This window comes from Tursiops truncatus, chromosome 19, assembly GCF_011762595.2.
Source record: "Tursiops truncatus isolate mTurTru1 chromosome 19, mTurTru1.mat.Y, whole genome shotgun sequence".
NCBI lineage: Eukaryota > Metazoa > Chordata > Mammalia > Artiodactyla > Delphinidae > Tursiops > Tursiops truncatus.
In genome coordinates this window covers 11867322-11880027 of record NC_047052.1, presented here as the reverse complement: position 1 = coordinate 11880027, position 12706 = coordinate 11867322, and the positions used below count along the sequence as shown (strand labels likewise).

Genomic DNA, 12706 nt, shown 5'->3' with positions numbered 1-12706 from the left:
TTTTTTTAATATTCTTTTCCATTATGGTTTATCATAAGATATTGAATACAGCTCTCTGTGCTATACAGTAGGACCTTGTTGTTAACCTCCCACTCCATCCCTCCTCCAACCCCTTCCCCCTTGGCAACCACAAGTCTGTTCTCTATGTCCGTGAATCTGTTTCTGTTTCATCGATAGGTTCATTTGTGTCATATTTTAGATTCCACATATAAGTGATATCATATGTCTTTCTCTTTCTGACTTACTTCACTTAGTATGATAATCTCTAGTTGTATCAATGTTGCTGCAAAAGGCATTATTTCATTCTTTTTTATGGCTGAGTAGTATTCCATTGTAAATATGTACCACATCTTCTTTATCCATTCATCTGTCGATGGACATTTAGGTTGTTTCCATGTCTTAGCTATTGTGAATAGTGCTGCTATGAACATAGGGCTGCATGTATCTTTTTGAATTGGAGTTTTGTCTGGATATATGCCCAGGAATGGAATTGCTGGATCATATGGTAATTCTATTTTTAGTTTTCTGAGGAATCTTCATACTGTTTTTCATAGTGGCTGCACCAACTTACATTCCCACCAACAGTGTAGGATGGTTCCCTTTTCTCCACATCCTCTGCAGCATTTGTTATTTGTAGAGTTTTTAATGATGGCTATTCTGACTGGTATGAGGTGGTACCTCATTGTAGTTTTGATTTGCATTTCTTTAATAATGTTGAGCATCTTTTCATGTGCCTGTTGGCCATTTGTATTTCTTCTTTGGAGAAATATCTATTTAGGTCTTCTGCCCATTTTTTGATTGGGTTGTTTGCTTTGTTGTTGCTGAGTTGTATGAGCTGTTTGTATATTTTGGAAATTAAGCCCTTTTTGGTCACATCATTTGCAAATATTTTCTCCCCTTCAGTTGGTTGTCTTTTCATTTTGTTTATGGTTTCCTTTGCTGGGTGAAAGCTTGTAAGTTTGGTTAGGTCCCATTTGTTTATTTTTGTTTTTATTTCTATTGCCTTGGGAGACTGACCTAAGAAACAATTGGTATGATTTATGTCAGAGAATGTTTTGCCTATGTTCTCTTCTAGGAGCTTTATGGTGTCAGGTCTTATGTTTAAGTCTTTAAGCCATTTTGAACTTATTTTTGTGTATGGTGAGATGGTGTGTTCTAACCTCATTGGTTTACATGAGACTGTCCAACTTTCCTGACACTACTTGCTGAAGAGACTTTTTCCCATTGTATATTCTTGCCTCCTTTGTTGAAGATTAATTGACCGTAGGTGTGTGGGTTTATTTCTGGGCTCTCTATTCTGTTCCATTGATCCATATATCTGTTTTTGTGCCAATACCATGCTGTTTTGATTACTGTAGCTTTGTAGTATTATCTGAAGTCTGGGAGAGTTATGCCTCCTGCTTTGTTCTTTTTTCCTCAGGATTGCTTTGGCAATTCTGGGTGTTTTATGGTTCCATATAAATTTTAAGATTATTTGTTCTAGTTCTGTGAAAAATGTCATGGGTAATTTGATAGGGATTACATTAAATCTGTAGATTGCTTTCGGTAGTGTGGCCATTTTAACAATATTGATTCTTCAAATCCAAGAGCATGGGATATCTTTCCATTTCTTTGAATCATCTTCATTTTCCTTTATTAACGTTTTATAGTTCTCAGCAAATAAGTCTTTCACCTCCTTGGTCAGGTTTATTCCTAAGTATTTTATTTTGGGGGATGTGATTTTAAAAGGTATTTGCTTTACATTCCCTTTCTTATATTTCATTGTTAGTGTAAAGAAATGCAACTGATTTCTGAATGTTAATCTTGTATCCTGCTACCTTGCTGAATTCATTTATCAGTTCTAGTAGTTTTTGTGTGGAGTCTGGGGTTTTCTATATATAGTATCATGTCATCTGCATATAATGACAATTTTACCTCTTCCCTTCCAATTTATTTATTTATTTATTGGCTGCGCCAGGTCTCTGTTGTAGCACGCAGAATCTTCGTGGCGGCATGTGGACTTCTTAGTTGCGGCATGTGGGATCTTCAGTTGTGACATGTGGACTTCTCAGTTGTGGCATGTGGATTTCCTGCTTGCGGCATGCATGTGGGATCCAGCTCCCTGACCAGGGATCGAACCTGGGCCTCCTGGACTGGGAGCATGGTGTCCCATCCACTGGACCACCAGGGAAGTCCCCCCTTCCAATTTAAATACCTTTTATTTCTTTTTCTTGTCTGACTGTTGTACTTGTCTGACTCCAGTACTTTTGTGTACACTATAGTGTGCTCACCACCAAAAATCCATCCATCAACATGCAGTTGATTCCCTTCACCCATTTCACCCACCCCACCCTTCCCCTCTGGTAACCACAACTCTATGTGGTTGTTATTTTTTGGTTTGTTGGTTTGGTTAGGTTTGGTTTGTTCATTTATTTCTTTTTGCAGCGACATGGATGGACCTAGAGATTGTCATACTGAGTGAAGTAAGTGAGACAGAGAAAGACAAATATCATATGATATTACTTATATGTGGAATCTAAAAAAACAGTACAAATGAACTTATTTACAAAACAGAAATAGAGTCACAGATGGAGAAAACAAACTTATGGTTACCAAGGGGGAAAGGGGGGGAAGGATAAATTGGGAATTGGAATTGACATACACACTACTATATATAAAATAGATAACTAATAAGAACCTACTATATAGCACAGGGAACTCTACTCAGTACTCTGTAATGACCTATATGGGAAAAGAATCTAAAAAAGAGTGGATATATGTGTATGTATAACTGATTCACTTTGCTGTACAGCAGAAACTAACACAACATTGTAAATCAACTATACTCCAATAAAAATTAATCAAAAACTTTAATTTTTTTTATAGCCCACATATGAGTGAAATCATATTATATTTGTCTTTCTCCATCTGACTTATTTCACTTAACATAATACGTTTAAGGTCCAGCCATGTTGTCACAAATGGCAAAATCTCATCTTTTTTTTTTTTTTTTTGTGGCTGAGGAGTATTCCATTGTATATATATGTATCACATCTTCTTTATCCATTCATTCATTGATAGACACTTAGGTTGTATGCTTACCATAAAGCTCCTAGAAGCAGTACGCTCTTTGACATGGGTCTTAGCAATATGTTTTTTGCATGTCTCCTCAGTCAAGGGAAACAAAATAAAAAATAAACAAGTGAGACCTAATCAAACGAAAAAGCTTCTGCACAGCAAAGGAAACCATTGACAAGGTGAAAAGACAACCTACTGAATGGGAGAATATATTTGCAAATCATATCTCAGATAAGGGGTTAGTATTCTAAAATATGTAAAGAACTCATACAATATGATGACAAAAAACCAAACAATCCAATTAAAAAATGGGCAGAGGAGCTGAACAAACACTTTTTCAAAGAAAACGTGCAGATGGCCAACAGACACATGAAAAGATGTTCAACATCACTAATTATAAAGGAAATGCAAATCAAAACCACAATGAGATATCACCTCACACCCCTTAGAATGGTTATCATCAAAAAGGAAAGAAATGACAAGTGTTGGAGAGGATGTGGAAAAAAGGAAACCCTCCTACACTGTTGGTGGTAATGTAAATTGGTGTAGCCACTATGGAAAACAGTATGGAGAGTCCTCAAAAAATTAAGGATAGAAGTATCATTGGTCCAGCTATTGTACTTCTGAATATTTACCCAAAGAATATGAAAACTCCTATTTGATAAGATATGTGCACTCCTATGTTAATCACAGCATTATTTACAATAGCCAAGATAGGGAAACCCCCGATGTTCTTTACTACTGTTGCTACAACTAAGGGACAAATTAATCCTTTTGATTTTCCCAAGTTTGAACTTGAAAGCGTTTGATTTTTAGCTTAGTTGCTTATGATTTACTTACGGATTCAAGTTTTACAGGGTCCTGGAATCTGAGCACCATGAAATGGCCAAAAAATTTTCTGTCTTTTAGCTAGCCCTGTCCTCATAATTATTTCTGCTCCTTTCTCAGAAAAATTCCTAGCGTGTGGGAGATTGGAGATATGTTGGCCTGAACAGTTCTTTTTGTATTTGAGCTATCATAGATTCTGTCTTTTGCCTGTCCTCACTGTTAAAACCTGCTGGTTTCTCCTAATCCCTCTCCCTTCCATCTCTGGCAACTTTGCTTGGAATTTGCAAAGTCAGATTGGAATTTGCTGCTAAGTGTGGAAGCATCTGCGGCTCTTTGCTTGTCTCTCTGTAACATAGTTCATTAAGCCTTCTTTGCTTTTTTGTCACGGCTCTTTGATAGCTTTATAGAAAAGTAATTTTGTTTTTCTTGTTGTTACCATGGAGATGATGGTCTTTTGCACTGTTCTACATCCTAATCAGAAACAGAACTCCCTCAACAACTTTAAAGCTTTTTTTCTTTTCTTTTTTTTACATTTACTGTGCACTTTATATCTATTATTATTACATTGTAATATATAATGAAATAATTATACAATTCACCATAATGCAGAATCAGTGGGAGCCCTGAGCTTGTTTTCCTGCTACTAGATGGTCCCATCTGGGGGCGATGGGAGACAGTGATACCTGACGTGTGTTGCTTATGTCCAGTCTACTCTGTGATCTCGTTTTGGTCGCTGTCACTGCAGAAAACCCTGCTTCACAAGGATAGGACGTTGGAAATGGAAGCAGGCTTTTCAGTGCTTTTGTGGCAATCTCAGGATATTCTGCCTGGACTTTAATCCAGAACGTATGGAGATTTGAAGTTGTCTCAAACATACTTTTAAGGCCACCGTCATTTGGGATCTCAAGCAGTTGATCCTCTTCTAGCACAGACAAAATCGATTCACCTGGCTTATTCACAAATGGGTCATGGATCCATTCCTTCCCAGTTCGGGGGTCTTTTGTGGTTGGGAAGTAATGCTCAAACTCTTTTGAAAGCTGAGATAGGTGAGTAGTTTTGAAGGTTTCATGGCTTTGTTGGATAGCCGGTAGCCACATTTTATACAAAGTGGGCTTGGGTAATGTGAATCACCTGTTGCAATGAATTTAAGTAGGACTTTTGGTATTTTCTTGTAAATGCAGATTTCTTTTAAATGCAGTCTTAGAGTCTTCTGCTGTCTCATCATTGGGTCTTTCCCCCTTTTCAAAGAGGCTCTCCAGAGACATTTGTTTTTTACTCATTTTGGCTAGGGTTAGCTCGTGGGCTTACCAAAACTGACTGAGACAAGTGCACAGTGTGGGAAAGAGGCGCGGACGGAGGTGGTAAATAAAATAATGGGCGGGCTATGCATGGACTAAAATAAGTGTCCGATTCTGACTTAAAGCCTGCCACCAGATGCAGCTGTACTATTGAAGTACATCAACTCACTTGCCACTATAAAGCCTGCCAACAGATGCAGCTTAATTGTCACTTGACACTCACTGATAGGGTTTTTTTTTTTAACATCTTTATTGGAGTATAATTACTTTACAATGGTGTGTTAGTTTCTGCTGTATAAGAAAGTGAATTGGCTATACATAAACATATATCCCCATATCCCCTCCCTCTTGTGTGTCCCTCCCACCCTCCCTATCCCACCCCTCTAGGTGGACACAAAGCACCGAGCTGATCTCCCTGTCCTATGTGGCTGCTTCCCACTAGTAAAACCTTTATTATTTTCTGATTTTAGACTTTGGGATCAGTTCTGTGATTTATAAGGTTTGTATTACAGGATTCCTTTACATATTAAGCAGAAAGTAGAAGGGTATTGGGCATGTAATTGGAATTTCTGAACTACCAAATCTATTTATTTATTTTGTGATTCTCTGCATGTTTTTCACAAGGGAGAAAGTGATTGATAGTGAGGTATCAAGAGACACACGCAAAAGGCACAAATCCCTTTTTTTTTTTTTTTTACAGTACGCGGGCCTCTCACTGTTGGGGCCTCTCCCACTGCGGAGCACAGGCTCCAGATGCACAGGCTCAGCGGCCATGGCTCACGGGCCCAGCCGCTCCGCGGCATGTGGGATCTTCCCGGACCGGGGCACGAACCCGTGTCCTCTGCATTGGCAGGCGGACCCTCAACCACTGCGCCACCAGGGAAGCCCCACAAATCCCTTTAAAGTAGGTAAAGCATAAAGGATTTAACAGCATGGTGATGGCTATACCAAGTTGGAGACTCAGGAGTATTCTTCCCTTTGGAGGGGCAGTTTCCACAGCCTTAGACAATAATGACACAGCCTGTATGTGGAGAGGCGCTCCATAGGCAGGCAGGATTTTTCAGGAAGCGCAACCTGGGTCCGAGAGGAAGGCCATTCTGCCCCTCTGGCCTTTATGTTCCTGTGACTATACAGAGAAGCACCTGTCATTCTAAGTCTGTGTTGTGTGTTTACCTGCTGCTCTGGGGAATCAGGAGAAACTTAAGTTAACCCTGTTGGTTGTCCTGGGGATGTTATGTCCATCTTTTATCACTTTGGGTGCATTTCAGTCCTAGCACCCTTCTGGGAACATACAGCAGGCTGTATGGAATTAGAGATTGATTTTTATAACTCCTGGGATCTGATTATCCCACATAGAAATGGGCTGAAGGACTTTCTTAAGTCGTATCTTGACACAAGTAAGAAATTTACAGTCTCTCAGCATCTAATTGTACATATCAAATACGTGAAGTTTTTGTATACGTCATAAAGCTGCAAGAAATAAATTCTATCAACATCAGATTTCTCACAAATAAAGTGCACTTAATAATAATAAACTCACTGCTAGTGATGGTAAAGGTAATAGATGAACTTGCCTTGAAAAATGTAGAGTCCTAGTCATATTGAGATGGGAGGAGATTTCATAGGGCTTTTGGATTTGGGTGTGACACAGTGATTGTGTGACCCATTTGCAAACCCTCTCAGGTAAAAAAAGGTTTTAGGTGATTGTAGTAATAGATTTGGCTGTTTCAGCTTCTGAGATGTAGGGGGAAGTTCCTCTCCATTCACAAGGAGACACTGAGTATAAGGGATGGAGAAGCAAATGTGAAGAGAGAAAGGGGAGAAATTTGATTTGGTCCAGATTTGGCCAAAGTTTCTGATGTATTATGGTGTTTTACTTTATGCTTTAAGTAATTGGAAACTATAGAAGGATTTTAAGAGCGGAGCTTTATTTTCTCTATTTTTTCCTGAGACTGTACTCTTCTCATTTGTCTTGTACCTGTGCCACATCTATTCTTTCTGCACCTTTCAGTAGAACATTTTAGAGCTAAATTAGCTAGGTTTAAATTATGTTTAATATTGACAAATGTTTGATATTGCTTGAGATTTGTATATTTACACATCTATAATCCGTCTTCAAATCGTTATTTTCTAAAGTTGCATTGAAATGCATTGGTTTTGAAGGAAGACATACAAATAGCCAAATGGTATATGAAAAGGTGCTCAACATCACCAGTAATCAGGGAAATGCAAATCAAAACCACAATGAGATATCACCTCACACCTGTCAGGATGGCTATAATTTAAAAAAAACAGGGGGGCCGCCGTCAGAGCCGCCATCTTGTGGGAGTGAAACCAGCGCCTGCGTCGGGGTAGCAGCTGCGCCGCCGCCGAGGGTTTCTCTGGCCCGTGTTGCTCCCATGGGTCTACAGCGTGGGGCATATCTTTGCAAACCTCTTCAAGGGCCTTTCTGGCAAAAAAGAAATGTGCGTTCTCATGGTGGGCCTAGATGCTGTGGGAAAGACCACTATCCTATACAAACTGAAGATGGGTGAAATCGTGACCACGATTCCCACTCTAGGCTTCAACGTGGAAACCGTGGAATACAAGAACATCAGCTTCACTGTGTGGGACATGGGAGGCCAGGACAAGATCTGGCCTCTGTGGTACCACTTCTTCCAGAACACACAAGGTCTCATCTTCATGGTTGACAGCAAGGACAGAGAGCCTGTGAATGAGGCCCGAGAGGAGCTTATGAGGATGCTGGCAGAAGACAGCTCAGGGATGCTGTTCTGCTCAGAGTTTGCTAACAAACAGGACCTCCCCAATGCCATGAATGCAGCTGAGATCACAGACAAGCTGGGTCTGCACTCTCTGTGCCACAGGAACTGGTACATTCAGGCCACCTGTGCCACCAGCGGGAACGGGCTCTATGAGGGACTGGACTGGCTGTCCAATCAGCTCCAGAACCAGAAGTGAGCTGTACTCCTCTCTCCTCCCCTCTCACTCCCTCCTTCTACCCTCGCTTTACTCTCATGTGGCAAACGTGCCCTGGGGTGTGAGTGCCAGAAGCTGTCTCCATGGTCGGTCACCGTGTGCTTCACCGCGCTGTAAACGTGCAGACGCGGCCTGCACCTGGGTTTTTATTTAATGTAAATAGCTTTTGTTTCCAATGAGGCAGTTTCTGGTACTCCTATGCAATATTACTCAGCTTTTTTTTTTTATTATAAAAAGAAAACCAACCCATTGTTTAGTACTGAGAGGGGATTTTAGGCACACGGGTCATCCAGGAGTCGCCGTGTCAGACAAGCCCGATGCTTCTCCTCCGGGCTTTAGATCTGTGTTGAGATCCATTTTGGTGGTTGGTTTTTAACCCAAACTCAGTGCATTTAAAAAAAGTTACAAGTAGGGCTTCCCTGGTGGTGCAGTGGTTGAGAGTCCGCCTGCCGATGCAGGGGACACGGCTTCGTGCCCCGGTCCGGGAGGATCCCACATGCCGCGGAGCGGCTGGGCCCGTGAGCCATGGCCGCTGGGCCTGTGCGTCCGGAACCTGTGCTCCGCAACGGGAGAGGCCGCAGCAGTGGGAGGCCCACGTAGCACAAAAGAAAAAAAAAAACTTACAAGTACAAGATAAGGAGAACACTTGAACACACAGAAGGGAGAAATGTGCCTAGTGTAGGTTCTGCTGTAATGGCCTGAGTCCAGTCCACTAGTGGTCTGTTTCCCATTGGGAATGAAACGGGGCAGAACCAGCCATGATCCATTCTGCATGGTCACAATAGGGTCCATGTGATTTGCTCTGTCTTGGGTCATCCCACACCCCATAGCGTTTGTGCTTGCATCTGTGCTTCTTACATGGCCATCCAGGAGATGGGCTGGAGGCTGCAGCAGCCGCTCTCAGACCCCTTGGAGGATCCCCAGCCTTTTCTTGGGTCAGCATGGGCACTTAGGTTGGAATGCTCTGGTTTGAGCGGGAGCCCTGCAGTCCCCTTGCTTGCCTGCTCTGGTCTCTCTGGGGTCTCACCAGCAGGAGCGCGGGTGGTCATCCTTGAGCCCCAGCCCTTCGGAGCCCCTGTCTACATGTGCTTTCACTCCCTCAGCCTGCAACGGTCAGATTTGCCATCGAAAAATGATAACCTCTACTTTTATCTTTTGTATTTTGATAAACACTGAAGAAGCTGGAGCTGTTAAACTTTATCTTGGGGAAAACCTCAGAACTGGTTTATTTGGTGTTGTGGAACCTCTTACTGCTTTCAAAACACAGTTAGTAATCAAGTGTTTTGTATACTTGTTTTCAGTTTTCATTTCGACAAACAAGCACTGTAATTACAAGCTATTAGAATAAACTCTCTTAACTAAAAAAAAAAAAAAAAAAAAAGAGAGGGGACTTCCCTGGTGGTCCAGTGGCTAAGACTGTGCTCCCAACACAGGGGCCCAGGGTTTGATCCCTGGTCAGGGAATTAGGTCCCACATGCCACAACTAAGAGTTCACATGCTGCAACTAAAAAAGATCCCACATGCTGCAACTAAAGATTCTGCATGCCGCAACGAAAGATGCCACATGCCAGAAGGAAGATCCTGCACGTGGCAATGAAAATCCCGTGTGCCCGACTAAGACCCGATGCTACCAAGTAAATAAATAAATATTTTAAGAAATATTAAAAAAATATTAAAAAAAAGAAAAACAAACAAAAAACAAAAGATACGTGTTGGGAGAATGAGAAGAGGGAACCTTTGTGCACTACTGCTGGGAATGTAAGTTGGTGCAGCCACTGTGGAAAACAGTATGCAGTTTCTCAAAATAAATTAGAACTACCCTATGATCCAGCAATATCACTCTGGGTATATGTTAAAAGGAAATTAAATCAGTATTTCGAATAGAGATCTTCACTCTTACGTTCATTGTAGCATTATTCACGATAGCCAAGACACGGAAGCAACCTAAATGCAATCAAAAGATGTATAGCTAAAGAAAATATGGCAAACACATGAAATGAAATGTTATTCAAGCTTAAAAAAGAAGGAGATCTTGCCATTTGTGACAATATGGATGAACCTGGAGGGCATTATGCTAAGTGAAATAAGCCAGACAGCAGGAGAAATACTGCATGATACCACTTACAAGAGGAAAGTAAATCATAGACGCAGTGAGTTGGAACTGTGGTTGCTAGGGACTGGGGTTAGGGAAAATGGGGAGGTATTAGTCAAAGGGTACAAAGTTTCAGTTATACAAGATGAATGAGTCCTAGAAATCTACTGTATAACATAGTGCCTATAGTTAACAACACTGTATTATATACTTAAAAATTTGGTAAGAGGATAGATCTTATGTTAAATGTTCTTATCCCCAAATAATGATAAGTAAGGAGGGTGTGAGGAAACTTTTGGAGGTGATGGATAGGTTTATGGCATAGATTGTGGTGATGGTTTCATGGGTGTATACTTATCTCCAAACTCATCAAGTCATGTGCATTAAATACGTACAGCTTTTTGTATGTCAATCATACCTCAATAAAGTGGTTTAAAAATGTGTTTCTCTTGCAATCTGCTTTGCAGCATCACCAGATCTACCACCTGTGGAAGTATTTCAAGTGCTCTGGCTTCTGAGAAGTTAAACTCTGATATGTATACTAATTCAGGGACTGAAAACAGTAATAACTACATGTTGATCCACATACATAAATACATGGTTATATAGAGAGGACATTGTTAGACGCGGTCAGTTACTTGGTTAGTTCCTCACCTCCAGGAGGTTTCAGTCTGTAAGAGACTAATGCGAGCTATAACCTGGGTGAGTCACAAGTGGAGTTGGGGGCTGTTAAGTTTTGCTGCAAATGAATCCTAGGGTATATCTTCATTCTTTTGCAAACGCGTCAAAACCAAAATTGTACAGGACAAAATTTAACAGGCAAGGAAGACTTTATTCAAGGCTGTTGCAAAGAGGAGAAGGGCCAGAACTAAAGTCTGAACTTAACTCTGCTGAAACAAAGGGTGGGTGAGTTTTGAATAGCTGGGGAATGGGGGGATCATAGGCTGTCTGTATTTGCTAATGGGTCTTTCCCAAAGGAAAAGTAAACTTTCTCTTATCTTCATGACAGAAGGTAGTTTTACAACTTGGAGCAAAGTGCTCATGGAAGTTGGGCTCCTACCCTACCACAGAAACTGGGAGATTGGGGGGCTTGATGTTATTGTTTCAAAATGATGGCTCCCAGCTCCTGGAGGAAGATATTCCTTGAAGGTACAAGGAGTTAGAGGCTTTTAAGAGGATTTACATATCAAATAGGCAAAGAAAGAATTTATAAGTTTTCTAAAGAAAATCCTCTGAGGAAAGGGAGGTCAGGGTCTATAGTCTGGAAGAAGCCTGACTAAAGTTTCTTCAAGCTGGACCTCTTGGTCATCTGCATGCTTGAATGTTTTATGTAAACCACACTGTGGCCACATTTTATGTTAATTCAATGATAAGATGATAACAAAACAGCACTTGATAGAACTTTACGGTTTGCAAAGCCTTTTCTCATAGGCCATTTCTTTTTATTTTCACAGCCACCCCATGAATAGTATATAATTGTTATATCCAATCTCTATATGAGTAACTTGGTTCTCAGCAATATTAAATGAATTAACAGAATCATGTAGCTGGCGAAGGGTAGAAGAGGTGTTTTAAAGCATCTGACTCCTGTGCCCTTTCCAACCCATACTTCTTATTTAAGGGAAATCTGTGATAAAATCTGTGCTCTTCTGAAAAACAGAGGAAGCAGTTGGTCTAACATTATATATTTTTTTAAATTCAAGATTTCTGGGACTTCCCTGGTGGTGCGGTGGTTAAGAATCTGCCTGCCAATGCAGGGGACACAGGTTCGATCCCTGGTCCAGGAAGATCCCACATGCCGTGGAGCAACTAAGCCTGTGCACCACAACTACTGAAGCCCGCGTGCCTAGAGCCCGTGCTCCGCAACAAGGGAAGCCACCGCAATGAGAAGCCCGTGCACCACAACAGAGAGTAGCCCCCGGAAGAGTAGCCCCTGCTCGTCACAACTAGAGAAAGCCAGAAAGCCTGCGTGCCGCAATGAAGACCCAACGAGCCAAAAATTAAATAAAATTAAAAAAAATTCAAGATTCCTGTGTTTTATTTCTTTAAATTGTATTAATATAATAGAGAAGTAAAATAGAGAAACTTGTAAGATAAGTAGAGTCATGTCAATTCTCTATTAAAAATTAGTTTAATCTGTAAGAGTATTATTTAGAAAAGGTAACTAATGAAAACCAATTTTTACTTGCCATAAATATCTATAGCTCAATGATTTCTTCTTATGCTCACTAAACATGTTTCCTAGAGTTTTTGAAGTTTCTGTCCTAAAAATATTTTATGGGATCGGCCCTAAAATTTTAGCACAAACAAAGGAAGATGGAGACTTTTAGTTCAGGTGTGTGTTTTAATTTCATGAGCTATTTAACATCTTCCAAATGGAATTTCTCAGTGGCCAGAATCAAATACAAAGGTTTTCTTTGTCATGGTTTCAACTTAATTTGAATATGATTTGGAT

At 40.7% G+C, this 12706-nt stretch overlaps 1 long non-coding RNA gene and 1 pseudogene across 1 annotated transcript in view; both read left to right on the top strand.

Annotated features, from left to right (window-relative positions):
* Positions 1-12352, top strand: part of LOC141277231 (uncharacterized) — a 42914-nt gene extending 30562 nt beyond the window's left edge. The window contains exon 4 of the long non-coding RNA XR_012328278.1: positions 11955-12352. This is a non-coding gene — a long non-coding RNA (uncharacterized lncRNA). The remainder of the gene's footprint in view (positions 1-11954) is intronic.
* On the top strand, positions 6732-9484 carry LOC101327660 (ADP-ribosylation factor 1 pseudogene; annotated as a pseudogene).
* Positions 12353-12706: the final 354 nt, after the last annotated feature.